The sequence below is a fragment of the Rana temporaria genome, chromosome 1 (assembly GCF_905171775.1).
Source record: "Rana temporaria chromosome 1, aRanTem1.1, whole genome shotgun sequence".
In the NCBI taxonomy this organism is placed as follows: domain Eukaryota; kingdom Metazoa; phylum Chordata; class Amphibia; order Anura; family Ranidae; genus Rana; species Rana temporaria.
Window position 1 is genome coordinate 193,338,749 of NC_053489.1, and position 15,538 is coordinate 193,354,286.

Below are 15,538 nucleotides of genomic sequence, written 5' to 3' on the forward strand. Positions count from 1 at the left end.
ACTCTTGGTATGTACATGCTGTGTTAGAAATATGAAGGGCCTTCAAAAATGTGATAGATTGTAAGGAAATTGGATGTGTAATTTGTGTCCCTACAACACCTGATGGTGCTTCTTGGATGTTGGGTCTCTATGTGGCCAGGCTGTGTAAAAGTCTCACACATGTGGTATCGCCATACTCAGGAGGAGCAGCAGAATATATTTTGGGGTGTAATTTTTGCTATGTACATGCTATGTGTTGGAAATATCCTATAAATGGACAACTTTGTGTAAAAAAAATGCGTTTTCATTTTTTTCCCACATTTTCCAAAAACATCTGCAAAAAAATGAACTGTTCAAAAGACTCATTATGCCTCATAGATTATACGTTGGGGTGTTAGCTTTCCAAAATGGGGTCACTTTGTGGGCGTTTCCATTGTCCTGGTGCTCCAGGGCCTTCAAAAGTGTAATAGGTGGTTGAGAGATTAGATGTGTAATTTATGCTCCTAGAATGCTTGAAGTTGCTACTTCGGTGTTGGGCCTCTGTATGTGGCCACGCTGTGTAAAAGTCTCACACATGTGGTATCGCTATACTCAGGAGGAGCAGCAGAATATATTTTGGGGTGTAATTTTTGCTATGTATATGCTATGTGTTGGAAATATCCTATAAATGGACAACTTTGTGTAAAAAAAATGCGTTTTCATTTTTTTTCCACATTTTCCAAAAAAAATCTGCAAAAAAATGAACTGTTCAAAAGACTCATTATGCCTCATAGATTATACGTTGGGGTGTTAGCTTTCCAAAATGGGGTCACTTTGTGGGCGTTTCCATTGTCCTGGTGCTCCAGGGCCTTCAAAAGTGTAATAGGTGGTTGAGAGATTAGATGTGTAATTTATGCTCCTAGAATGCTTGAAGTTGCTACTTCGGTGTTGGGCCTCTGTATGTGGCCACGCTGTGTAAAAGTCTCACACATGTGGTATCGCCATACTCAGGAGGAGCAGCAGAATACATTTTGGGGTGTAATTTTTGCTATGTACATGCTATGTGTTGGAAATATCCTATAAATGGACAACTTTGTGTAAAAAAAATGCGTTTTCATATTTTTTCCACATTTTCCAAAAACATCTGCAAAAAAATGAACTGTTCAAAAGACTCATTATGCCTCATAGATTATACGTTGGGGTGTTAGCTTTCCAAAATGGGGTCACTTTGTGGGCGTTTCCATTGTCCTGGTGCTCCAGGGCCTTCAAAAGTGTAATAGGTGGTTGAGAGATTAGATGTGTAATTTATGCTCCTAGAATGCTTGAAGTTGCTACTTCGGTGTTGGGCCTCTGTATGTGGCCACGCTGTGTAAAAGTCTCACACATGTGGTATCGCCATACTCAGGAGGAGCAGCAGAATATATTTTGGGGTGTAATTTTTGCTATGTACATGCTATGTGTTGGAAATATCCTATAAATGGACAACTTTGTGTAAAAAAAATGCGTTTTCATTTTTTTTCCACATTTTCCAAAAACATCTGCAAAAAAATGAACTGTTCAAAAGACTCATTATGCCTCATAGATTATACGTTGGGGTGTTAGCTTTCCAAAATGGGGTCACTTTGTGGGCGTTTCCATTGTCCTGGTGCTCCAGGGCCTTCAAAAGTGTAATAGGTGGTTGAGAGATTAGATGTGTAATTTATGCTCCTAGAATGCTTGAAGTTGCTACTTCGGTGTTGGGCCTCTGTATGTGGCCACGCTGTGTAAAAGTCTCACACATGTGGTATCGCCATACTCAGGAGGAGCAGCAGAATATATTTTGGGGTGTAATTTTTGCTATGTACATGCTATGTGTTGGAAATATCCTATAAATGGACAACTTTGTGTAAAAAAATGCGTTTTAATTTTTTTTCCACATTTTCCAAAAACATCTGCAAAAAAATGAACTGTTCAAAAGACTCATTATGCCTCATAGATTATACGTTGGGGTGTTAGCTTTCCAAAATGGGGTCACTTTGTGGGCGTTTCCATTGTCCTGGTGCTCCAGGACCTTCAAAAATGTAATAGGTGGTTGAGAGATTAGATGTGTAATTTATGCTCCTAGAATGCTTGAAGTTGCTACTTCGGTGTTGGGCCTCTGTATGTGGCCACGCTGTGTAAAAGTCTCACACATGTGGTATCGCCATACTCAGGAGGAGCAGCAGAATATATTTTGGGGTGTCATTTGTGGAATATACATGCCATGTGAGAGAAATAACCTGTTATAATGACAATATTGGTATGAAAAAAAAAAAGAATCTTAATTTTGCAAAGAATTGTGGGAAAAAATGTCAACTTCAAAAAACTAACTATGACTCTTACTAACTACCTTGGAATGTCTACTTTCCAAAAAGGGGTCATTTGGGGGGTATTTGTACTTTATTGGCTTGTTAGGGTCTCAAGAAATGAGAGAGGCTGTCAGTACTTCAGGTGTGATCAAATTGTTCAATTTTCAGAAATTGGTACCAAAGCTTGTAGACCCTATAACTTTCACCCAGACTAAATAATATCCAATTTATTTATTTTTTTTTACCAAAAATATGTAGCAGTATGCATTTTAGGCCAAATGTATGAGGAAAATTACTTTTTTACAAAATGATATGATAGAAATGAAGAAAAATTCATTTTTTTACAAAATTTTCGTTCTTTTTTCATTAATAGCGGGGAAAAAAAAACCGCAGAGGTGATCAAATACCACCAAAAGAAAGCTCTATTTGTGGGAAAAAAAGGACAAAAATTTCATTTGGTTACAGTGTTGTATGACTGAGTTATTGTCATTCAAAATGTGAGAGCACCAAAAGCTGAAAATTGGTCTGGTTATTAAGGGTGTTTAAGTGCCCAGTTGTCAAATGGTTAAAGGAAATCTATGGTCACAATATATGACATCATTTTATAACATCAGCATTGTAATAGCAATACAAATAATAGTTGTTTTTGACAATCTAATATAAGCTTACTTGAATAATCTCCTTTAATGTTGTAAGTTCTGCCTGTCTGCTGGCCATCCCTTTCCACAACTTCCCAGATTCCCTGCATGCTTTGCAGCTTCTGCTGTTTACTTTCAATTACTAAGGACTACATATCTCATGGTACCCCTCTGCCTACAAGCAGTGATTCCGTACTGACCCCTGCTCCTGAAACTCCATCTGTAAGAATCTTTGCAGCTCAGAAAGCAGGTTCCATGAAATGGGTGACACAGCTGTGCATATTTGCAAGACATAGTGATATATCTGTTACTTACAGTGGTATTGAACCTGAAACAAAAATGTAATATATTGCAGCTTACCAATCATTAGATGTGGTGGCTGCATTTGTTTTTGTTTTTTTAGGTGTTTAGTTCCCTATGTTTTCACCTGGTGATCTGGTTAGTAACACACCTCCTGTATTAGAGTGCCCACACTCTTGGTGAACGAGCACAGAGTGAACCTTTGGACAGAAGCATAGTTAATCAGGGGGAAGGGGAGTGTTAGATGGACTAGTAGATTTAAACACACTAACAAATGGAAGCTGAAATCCAGGTAACACTCTATAAGCAGTTACAACAACAGCTTTTTTTTTCCTTTTAGGAAAAAGTTTTGACATAAATAATTAAAAGTTGATTATTGTAAGCACCCATGTCAGTGGTAAATTATTAGTCTCATTCTTGTAACTGCTACATCTGCAGGAGAGCTTGTTACATAGTTGCATAGTTACATAGTTAGTCAGGTTGAAAACAACATAATTAGTAGCCAGATCACTAGGTGACAATAGGGGAAAGGAAGCCTAAAAAAGAAAACAAATGCAGCCATCATATCTATTAATAAGCTGCAATACAATAAAAGTTTGCTTTTGGGTTTAATGCCGCTTTCATTTAAGGAAATGTGTGGTATTCTTCAAAAAGTATGTTTTCAAACTCTAAGAATATTCAGATTAATAGGAGTAGGCTGTATATAATTTAAATTCAATTTGGAGATGTTACTGTTCATTAACCCTTTCACTGGTGGAACCATTTTTTATTTTATTTTTGGCACATGCTAAACTGTGCCTCTCTTATATGAAAATTGATTTACCGTAATACACCAACGCATTGAAAGAAAGACTCAAAGAATAAAATGTTGGCAGTTACACTACTTTCGTGTATCAAAACTATATTTTTAATATAAAATACACTAAAATGTATTTTAGAGCACACAAACACAATGGGGCTGATTTACGAAGCGCTTTCACCGTGTTTTGCGGCGCACGCCTATGCGCAATGGGCGTTTTGGTATTTACGAAATCCATACGCCTGTAACGCAGCGCTATTCCCTATTTACTATCTTGGCGCACGGGAGGAGGCGCACAGTGTGCCACTATGGACATGGCGCACGGCATCTGCAAATCTAAATTAAAAGAAGCTGGAAGTGACAATATTATGGGGTGATGTGAGGAAGTGTAGTAACAACTGCCCAAGTAATAAATATGGCCAAAATAGAATGAGAAAGTAACCAGCCGCAGCGCCTGCAAGTACAATTAGAACTACGGGAGGTTTCTTTCTGCACTGCGCATGCGCGAGCAGCATTTGCGGCCATTCAGGTGCGCCGGTTCACTACGCCGGCAAAATCTTGATAAATATCAAGTGACGTAACTGCATTTGCGTAGGTTGAAGAGGCACACCTGTAAACTTGACTTTTTTTTAAGCTGATCGTGAAGGGAAACTTCGCGCCAAATTTTAAATAAAAATGGGTTCCCCTTCAGGAGCATACCAGGCTCTTGGGTCTGGTATGGATTTAAAGGGGAACCCCTAAGCCGAAAAACGGTGTGGGGGTCCTCCCGTACTCCATACCAAACCCTTATCCGAGCACGCATCCCGGCCGTTCAGGAAAGGGGGTTGGGATGAGCGAGCGCCCCCCTCCTTAACCGTACCAGGCCGCATGCTCCCAACATGGGGGGGTGAGTGCTTTGGGGCACCCTGTGGCCCCCCAAAGCACCTTGTCCCCTTGTTGATGGGGACAAGGACCTCTTCCTGACAACCCTGGCCGTTGGTTGTCGGGGTCTGCGGGCGGGGGAACCCGTTTAATAAGGGGGCCCCTAGATACCGGCCCCCCACCCTATGTAAATTAGTATGGGGTACCTCGCATCCCTACCCATTCACCTGGGGAAATAAAAAAAAAACACACTACACTATTTTTTAAAGTAATTTAGTAGTCAGCTCCGGGGGTCTTCTTCCGACGTCTCCGCTATTTCGGGGGGCCTTCTGCCGGGCTCCTTTGCTCTCTTCTTCCAGCTCTTTTACTAGCGGGGGGCCCGGTCTTCTCTGCCTTCTTCTCTGTTCTCTCTTCTGCTGGTCTCCTCCGCTCTCTTCTTCCAGCTCTTTTACTAGCGGGGGGCCCGGTCTTCTATGCCGTCTTCTCTGTTATCTCTTCTCCACCGTCTTCTCTCTTCTGCCAGGCTTCTTCGCTCTCTTCTTCCAGCTCCTTTACTAACGGGGGGCCCGGTCTTCTAATACGAAACCAATCTATTATAATCTTTTCTTTTCAAATTCGATTTAATTCTATAAGAAATTCGAATTTCGTATAGAATTTATTCAAAATTCGAATAGAAATGATTAGAGGAGAATAGAAAATAATAGAAAAGAAAAACATTAGAACAGAATAGAAAAAAAAGATATATATTATCTTTTATTCTATTCTGTTCTATTGTTTTCTATTCTTTTCTATTTTAGTTTCCATTGTTTTGAATTATTTTCCAATCTATTCTCGAATTCAAATTTATACTATTTGAATTTCGGAAGACGGTCATGTTCTATTTTAATACATTCTATTATTTTCTATTCTTTTTTTATTCTATTGCTTTATTGTTTTATTTTATTGTATTTTTTTAGAAAATCGATTTCTATTTTTTCAAATTTCAATTTTTTTTTTATTTGATTCAAATTTGATTTGAATTTGTTTTTTAATTAAATTTGAATCGAATTTCGTCCGTTTTTTTTTTTGAATTGCATCATTTTTTTCGGATTTGTTTAACCACTAGCCCACCATCATATGACGGCAGGACGATGAGCCTCTTGTTCTGGGTGGACGTCATATGATGTCGCACCTTCTCAAGCCACTAGGGGGTGGGAGCGTGTATGTGCCCGCCGCGTCACTGGGAACCCGATGTGCGTGCCCGGCGGCTGTGATGTTGTGATGGCACCCACGATTGCCCAGTAACTAAGCAGAACCTTGGATCTGTGTGTGTAAACACACAGATCCACGTCCTGTCAGGGAGAAGAGACTAATGGTGTGTTCCTTGTACATAGGGACACCGCTCAGTCACCTCCCCCCACAATAAGAATCACTCCCTAGGGAACACATTAACCCCTTGATCGCCCCCCGCCAGTCATATTTATACAGCAATCAATGCATTTTTATAGCACTGTTCACTGTATAAATGTGAATGGTCCCAAAAATGTGTCAAAAGTGTCCGATGTGTCCACCGCAATATCGCAGTCATGATAAAAATTGCAGATCGCCACCATTACTAGTAATAAATAAATAAATAAAAAATAAAAATGCTATAAATCTATCCCCTATTTTGTAGCCACTATAGCTTTTGCGCAAACCAATCAATATATGCTTATTGTGATTTTTTTTACCAAAAATATGTAGAAGAATACGTATCTGCCTAACCTGAGGAAAAAATTTGTTTAAAAAAAATTGTGATATTTATTATAGCAAAAAGTGAAAAATATTGTGTTTTTTTCAAACTTGTCCCTCTTCTTTTGTTTATAGCACAATAAATAAAAAATGCAGAGGTGATCAAATACCACCAAAAGAAAGCTCTATTTGTGGGGAAAAAATAATAAACATTTTATTTGGGTACAGTGTTGCATGACTGCGCACTTCTCATTCAAATTGTGACATCGCTGAAAGCTGAAAAATGGCTTGGGCAGGAAGGGGGAGAAAGTGTCCTGTATTGAAGTGGTTAAATCAGTTACTTTTGGAATCAGGAAATTCAGATGCATACGAATTTCCGAATAATTAAAAATGTGTCCGAATTTCGATTCGAAACTAAACGAAATGCACATGTCTAGTACATTGGGGTTGATTTACTAAAAGTTGGAAGTCCAAGATCTGGTGCAGCTCTGTATAGAAACCAATCAGCTTCCAGTTTTTTTGTCAAAACATAATTGAACAAGCTGAAGGTAAAAGCTGATTGGCTACCATGCACAGCTGCACCAGAACTTGCACCCTTAACTTTTAGGAAATTAACCCCACTGTGTCTGTAATTGGAGCCAATCAGATAGTTACAATAACAGACATTACCAGGCACATTGGCCATATAATGGTGCTTTATCCTGTGCCGTTTATAAATGGCACTTGGTATAAAAACATCCACCACTTCGCCACTGATAAATGTATGGAGGTAGGTAAGTGGTTAAATTGTAAGAAAAATACTGTAGCTGCTGACTTTTAATATAAGGACACTTACCTGTCCAGCGATCCAGCAATGTCATTACCCAAGCCGAATCTTAAATTGGCTTTGGATGCAGGCGCCGGCATCTCAAGTACGGGAAACAGAAAGGGAAGCCCTGCGGCTTCACAGCTGGTTTCCTACTACGCATGCGCGAGCCACGCTGCACCTTGTAAATGGTCCCATAGTCTTCTGGGAGCAGTGATGTGTCCCAGAAGACTACAAAACCAGGTACCTGCCCCCTGCCCCCAAAAAGTGCCAAAAGCGGTGGAGGGTGCAAACAAGCGGAACTTACCCTTTTTGGTGGAGCTCTGCTTTAAGAAAAAAATGGCTACCTAAAGACCACAAGCAATACTGGTGACTAGTCCTTTGGGCCAGATTCACAAAAGGGATACGACGGCGTATCTGCTGATACGCCGTCGTATCCCTGTTTCTATCTATGCGACTGATTCATAGAATCAGTTACGCATAGATATCCCTGAGGCCCCGTACACACGACAGAGGAACTCGACGTGCTTGGCACGTCGAGTTCCTCGTCGAGTTTTGGGATGAAGCCGCCGAGGAGCTCGGCGGGCCGCCTTCTCCTATAGAACAACGAGGACAATGAGAAAATAGAGAACATGTTCTCTATTTTCTCGTCGAGTTCCTCGGCGGCTCCATCGAGCCAAAACTGTACAGACGACAGAGTTTCTCGGCAGAATCCGGGTTTTGACCGAGTTTCTCGGTGAATTCTGCCGAGAAACTCTGTCGTGTGTACGAGGCCTAAGATCCGACAGGTGTAATAGTTTTACACTGTCGGATCTTAGGATGCAGTACCGCGGCCGTCGCTGGGGGGAGTTCGCGTCGTAAACCAGCATCGGGTATGCAAATTAGCAGTTACGGCGATCCACCAAATTTTTTTCACGTTGTTACGTGTTAGTTTGCAGTCGCAAAGATAGGGCACCTTTTACAAAGTGTAAACTTAGTACACCATGTAAAAGTATACCCGTCTTTCCCGCGTCGCTTTCGATTTTTTTTTTTTCCCGGCGCAAGTCTTTTTTACCCGTCGCGATTCACAAAACGTTGGCGCGTCGTAACTTCACGCAAAGCACGTCGGGAAATTTGCGACGGGAGCATGCGCAGTACGTCCGGCGCGGGAGCGCGCCTAATTTAAATGGGACTCGCCCCATTCGATTGGGCCCGCTTTGCGCCGGACGGATTTAGGATACACCAACGCAAATTTCCAGGTAAGTGCTTTGTGGATCGGGCACTTAGCCAGAAAATTTGCGGCAGTGTAACCTAAATCGGTTACGTTACGCTGCGCCGCCTGGCTGTGAATCTGGCCCTTTGTTCTTGGCCTGTCTTTTTTTTTTAAAGCTGCCACCAAATCCAATGGTATGCAGTGATGCAGTCCTGCATCAGTGGCATTGCCACCTTTTCACCATACATCATGATAACTCCCTAGAAATAATGTTTACCTAAACAAAAGCAAAATGTGACAAAAAAGATTTAAAACAGAAATGAGAGTGCATATATATTACAAGAGCTTAGGAGGATTTTTTCGATATTGCATTTGCAAATGTTGTAAGTGTTATAGGAAAAAGAAATAAAAGGTTTTTATTATTATATTAATATAATAATTTAAATAGAGGAAGAGATTAAGAATCGCTGCTGTTTTTGGCAAGGGATTGTCTTGATGACTCTGTCTACTCCCAAAGGACACATTTAGCCACATGGAGAGAGAAAGCTGCACTAAGTCCTGTGAACTTGTAACAGTCAGTAGGTTCTAGTGAGAATCTCCAGAGTGCCATTAGCTGTACACACATTTATGAACGAAGCACCGGCTGCCTTATAAATCCTGGAACAATTCCCTTTACACAGAAAAGTCATCGTCATTTACATTTCATTTTTATGGGAATTAGGAGGACTACATATCCTGAGCCAACAATTCACGCCGCAAATTACTGCTTATATTATATTCAGAGGAAAAAGACCCTTAATATTTTAGATGGTTTAGCATGATCGGAAGTTCAAAAAAGTTAAAACATTGCAAAACTTAATAAATATCACATTTTATTTTTTATTACATTTTTTTATAAATCTATGTCTAGTAATACACAAATCTTGGGTAAAAATATGTATGCTCTTTTATGCAATTAGATACCCATATAGCAATTCAAATATGATTAAATATGTGTGTAATTGAAGGCATAACCATTATACTGCGTATAAGGATGCCTAACCTTATACTGCCCTATCTCCATGTGCAGAAGCAAAAGCTGTACACATGCTGCATCATCAATTAAACCCCCTGTTGCTTTTGGTGGGTGCTATCGCCTGCCAGTCATGATCCATTCAAGTAAATGGGGCCACTGAAAGTGCCCTGCAACTGCATGCTTCTGCAGGGTCCAAGAGGTTAATGCAGGTGGTGAGAAAGCAACACAATGCTGCAATAACTCTCAATTGTCCCTGATTTCGAGGGCATGTCCCTGATTTGGAAAAATGTCCCTCTGTGCCTCATTCCTTCTCATTTGTCTCTCATTTTGGTCTGATCCATATAATTGTATATAAAATGCACTTTTTATCTATCAAAAAGTGTTTTCCAGTGCTAAAGCTTTTCTTATTTTATAAATTGCTGCATTTGCAAATGTTAAAAGCCAATAAAAAGGAATATTAGTGGGGGAAAAAAGCGCTTGTGGGTTTAACCAATCTTGTTTTTTGGTACAATTCTCCTTTAAAAGGGCGTGGTAAGCGTGTGTGTCGTATGCCTGCATACTTTTGCTGATAGGCGTCCCTCATTCCATCTCAAAAAGTTGGGAGGTATGTGCTGCCTGCTTTAACCCCTTGTTTGCGGTACTGCACAAGTTTGTAGGGCATTTGCAGAGTGGCCTTATTTATTTGAATGGGTCATGCTTGGCATGTGCTACACCCACCAACGATAACAGGGCGTATAAATCCTGCTGCGTTTGCGACATGTGTACACCCCTGGCCACTGCAGCTAAAAAGGGTGCGGGTGGGGCAGAGGTCATAAAAACACACCTTAACTATGGGGTTTTACCACCCCCCAAACTGCAATTATAAATGAACCCTTACTGTTCTGAGCCCCCTATAAGGCTGCTTTCACACTGATGTGCTGCAGTTTACCTGCACCCTGGGTGCAGCGCAGTATATCTGCAACTTTCCTGCCATAGACTTCTATTATATCCTGCAGGTGTGGTGCACTTTCTGAAAGTGCACCAAAACTCCTGCATTCAGAAAGTGCACAAAACCTGCATGATATAATAGAAGTGTATGGCTAAGTGCAGCAAACCCACTGGAAGACTGCAGGTATCCTGCACTGCATCCACGGTGTGGGTAAACCGCAGCGCATCAGTGTAAAAGTAGGCCTATACTATTATGCCCAGTGTATTGCTTCACACAGACCTGAAGGTCCTGCTGCTGGCATCACTCTGGGGCCCGCTAGCCGGGATAGGAGGTAGAGTGCAGTTGCTTTGACTCTGCATGGGACAGTAGCCAGAACTACAGAGGACTAATCATCTTATGTGGCTCTTGCTCTCTATTACAGTTCCAACTTTACAAGTAATCCCCCTGCATTGCACTCTGTTTGATACTCTGGGATGTTGGGTCAGCAAGCCCAGACCACGATCTACCAGTCACCTGTCCATGAACTACTGGTAGATCACGGTCTACTGGTTGCTGACCCCGCTGTAGGTGGACAGTGAAATGATACTGGAAAAAAGGGATACACTTGGTACTTCAGGACCAGCAGATGAATTGTGCTTCCCCTAGACTGAATGGTGAGAAAGAGAGTGCACTTGTGCAGCACTTAACATAGTGGATGGCACCAGCACTCAATCCCTCAGCCTTTATGCTTACTGCAGTGAAAACAGTGGGGAATTAAAAATGGATCCCAATGGCCACGGTTAGCAGGCATGCTGAACCTAAAAGGAACCAAAAGGTATGCAATAGTGTACTGTAATCATATGCAATGGGGTTATTTGAGTATCTGTTTAGTTCTGGAACCTGTATGTTTGTACAAACCTAATAAAGTTTTTTCTGACAAAAAAAAAAGGAACAAGCTATAATTGATTGGCTACCATGCATAGCTGCACCATATTCTGAGTGTTCCAGTTTTCTGGTAAATCTCCTGCAATGTCTAAATAAAGAATTTTAAATGTGAAAAAAAAGCATGCAATTCATAAAATGTGTGGGTGTACAAAATTAAATGGCATATACACAAATGCTACACATCTGGTTAATAGAACTTTGCAGCAAGAGCTCATATTTTTTAAAACCTTGTCAATTTAAATTTGTAAAATAGAAATACTTTTATATATAACTCATTGCAATTGACAAATTATTTTGCTGCAAAAAAAAAAAAAAAAAACCTGGTGGAACTACCTTTTTTCTTCGATAAGGGACCATATCCAAGAATTTGCTGATGAAAATAGTATCATTAGTAGTAACCAACATGGATTTTTGAGGAATCGTTCTTTCCAGACCAACATTTTAACATTTTATGAGGAGGTGAGCTGTGCGCTGACAATGCTTTTCATTACCTGCTTTTCACTTCAGAAAGATGGCACCATTGTTCACACATAATCATGGGTCAGCATCTTCTTCCTGCACTGTGATGTTGACTCTGTTGGATGTTTGACATAAATCAGTTCCAGTGCTGCAGTCTCATCACTGAGGAAGCCGAGACCGATAAATACTTTCTTCTACCTGAAGCAGAGTAATGACATCATCCCAGCCTAGGTGAAGTCTCTTGACACAAGCTAAAAGACTGCTTTTTAATTATAAAGGTAAAGCTTTTTTGAAAAAAAAAAACTGATGCTTTATATTGCTGTAGCACAGGTCTACTACCAAAAGTTATCATTTAAGAAATGTATTGTTTCTTTAGAAAAGGGTTTGGCTCCCTCTAGTGGCCATTGAAACTTTATCAGGATATTTCTTTCTGGTTAAGAAAAACAGTTATGCATTGTGGGATATCTAGGACAATGAGGAAACACTCATGTTGTTAAATCAGTCTGTGAACTACAAACCCACAATGCCAAGCTAAAAACCCACAATGCCGAGTCACAGCACAGCCTGCTGGGTAAGCAGATAAAAGGACAGGCGTGACCTGCTTTCTCTCTCTCTCTCTCTGGACGCCATCCAACAGCCAGCAAGAGGCCTGTGTGTGCCCAGGGATGGGAGAGTCTGCAGCTTACAGCAGAGAGAGAGGATTGCCTGCCTCAGAGGGATCCTTGTGAGCAGCCCTGCCTATCGAGCATGGGAACCAGCCAGAGCTTCAGATTTTTTTAAGCCACTTGCCTTCCAGCATAACCGGGAGGAGCAGCACGGTGCAGAGGTGACATCTATACAGACGGAGTCCACAGCCAGCTGGGATCCAGAGTGGTGAGAAGGCATTTGCCTATCCATGCAGTGACTGTACTATTGTTAAGTGATTGCCTGCTATACAGACTGCTGCTGAGACCTGTAGTTCCACGGCTGTGATCTATTGCACCTGAGTATTCTATAGCTGGATCCTGGGGTTTCTTGTTCCTTTTCCCCCATGCTGCAAGGTCAGCACTGTACTGTTCACTCACAGAAGGAATTACAAGTGGGGATAGTTTGCAGCTAAGTAATCAATCTCACCATATTCTACAATTACTGTTTCCTTTGCTATTTTGGATTACAAATACATGCACCACCTCACACTGCAGTATAATTAAGCTAGCTGAAGACAAGAAAGCTGGAACTGGAGGAACTTTCAATACTTTATTCTTTCACAATATGTGAGTCTCTATTTACTGCCACAACTGATGAAGTGACGGAACCCAGGGTCTCGGTAAATGTACTATATGCTCTTTCATTATTGTGTCACTTTCTGTTGCTGGGTTCTACACTCACATTGTTAATCGGGTGTGCCAGAGGGGTTGACACAGTTCTTGGGGTTGAGCGGCAGAGTGCAGAACCAAACAAATATTAAGCAGCTCCTACAGGGGGAATTTATTCATGCAGACGTGCAATTTTATTTTCGTTAATTGATGAGAAAATGTCTAAACTTGTTTGATGATCATGGTTCTTGAGGACAAAGTTGGAAGGCACTGGACAAAACAATGAAAACTAATATATCCTAATCAATAAAAGAAGACTTTTAATTAAAAATTAATCCTATATGAAACAGTCTAATGCTGACTTGTTATCCATCTACATGATACAAAATAAATGAATTCACACATGTTTGTATTCAGGAAAAAAACCTTTGTATATTTTGTAAAAAGTAGCTTTTGGAAGTATCTGAATTTGACTTGGTATCAGTACTAGTATAGCTGTACCTTTCCTTACAATGTAAAATTCAGCTTGCACGGTAGTTGATTGCGATTTTACAGTCACTGGCATGCAGCGACACACAGGAATAAGTGACAAATTTTATATTAGATGCAGTTAATTTCCAAAGTATTTAATGTAGATTATAGAGACAGCATGTAACAAGAGGCACCCTCAGAGAGCAGTTAAATGCTAGAGGCACAGCACAGCACTTCAGTTTTCAGTAGTCTGAGATTTGTCCCCTGAACAGTTGGCTCTCCTCTCTACACTGGCCACTGGAGGGGAGCTCTGACCCCAGTGTCTGACAGCAGCTTTGTGGTGATCTCTGCTGGGACTCCCCAAGTTTCTGTCACAGGGACTGAAAAACCCTACTCAACTGGGGAAGCCCCAGTGGGTGTAAGGATTTTCACCTACACTATAATTATCCCCTCAGGAACATTGGGCAGAATTCAGCCTGGCAGAGCCAGATTAACCAGCACCAGTACAGAGCCCTACACTCTTCACTGGTGTCTGTCTTCTTCCCACCACATATGTTCCAGAGCATGTCCCCAGTAAATAAACAGATGTCCAGACAGGGTTTTCAGTGTTTAGGATGAACTCTTTAATTCAATTAAGTAAACTTAGTAATCCAGTCTCGCACACTGTACTTATAAAAACAATATGATTCCAAAGGATGTAACCAAATGTTCGCACGGCTTCTGGCAAGTCTCTCTCAACATCCTTCGCCCTATGATGGAGGAACAATTCCTTCTGACTAGGAACACCCCCCTTACCTAAGGGAAGCACACAGCCCAGCACTCTGAACACAAACATAGCAGCTATAGGCGTGGGCTCTATGTGGGAAGAGTTCATCCTTAGCTTATTTCGCCTTCCCAACTGAGCAAAGACTCCCATTACCCCACCCACCAGTACAAGGAGCACTGCCCAGAAAGCATCTGGGAGAACTATTGTTAAAATGTTTATACACTAAAACAAGAATGTATAGGGATACCTAAAAGAATAACAACATCTCCCTATGTGAATGCAATAGGGCCCTATTATCCTGATGCTGAATCGAGCAGAAGCTGCAGAAGCAGTTTTAGCACTGTCCAGACAGAAGGTCAGGGGTCCTGCAGGCTCATAGGACAGTCAGAGAATAATGAAAATTCCTCTCACAAGCTTTAACCAGACACTGATAGAAGTCATAAGACTGCTATATACTGTACTATATAGTAAAATGGTAAACTCTGTTGCAGTAGATCTGGCAAGCAGTAGAAGTACAGCTTTTGTTTTTCTTTTAAAAAGTTTCATATGCTTGCATTCACATCAATGTGCATCTACATTGTAGTTTATATTAATCTCTTGATGTACCTTGTATTGATCCTAAATATTTGCTTTATAGAAGCATTGTCTGGATTTACAGCCTGTATGGTGGAGGTGGGCAACTGCAGCCCTCTAGCTGTTGTAGAATTACAACCCCCGTGAGGCATTGCAAAACTGACAGTTAAAAACATGACTCAATCAATAGAAAAAGCCAGAAACACTGTAATCCTTAAAGGGGATGTAAAGGCAGAAGTTTTTTTTCTTTATGCATTAAGATAAAAAGCCTTTTGTGTGCAGCAGCCCCCCTCAGCCCCGCTAATACTTACCCAAGCCCCATCTTTGTCCAGCGATGTCTATGAAGCCTCGTACACACGGCCGAGGAACTCGACGTGCCAAACACATCGAGTTCCTCGGCCAGTTCAGCACTGAAGCCGCCGAGGAGCTCGGCGGGACGAGAGCTCCCATAGAACAACGAGGAAATAGAGAACATGTTCTCTATTTCCTCGCCGAGCTCCTCGTCGGCTTCCTCGGC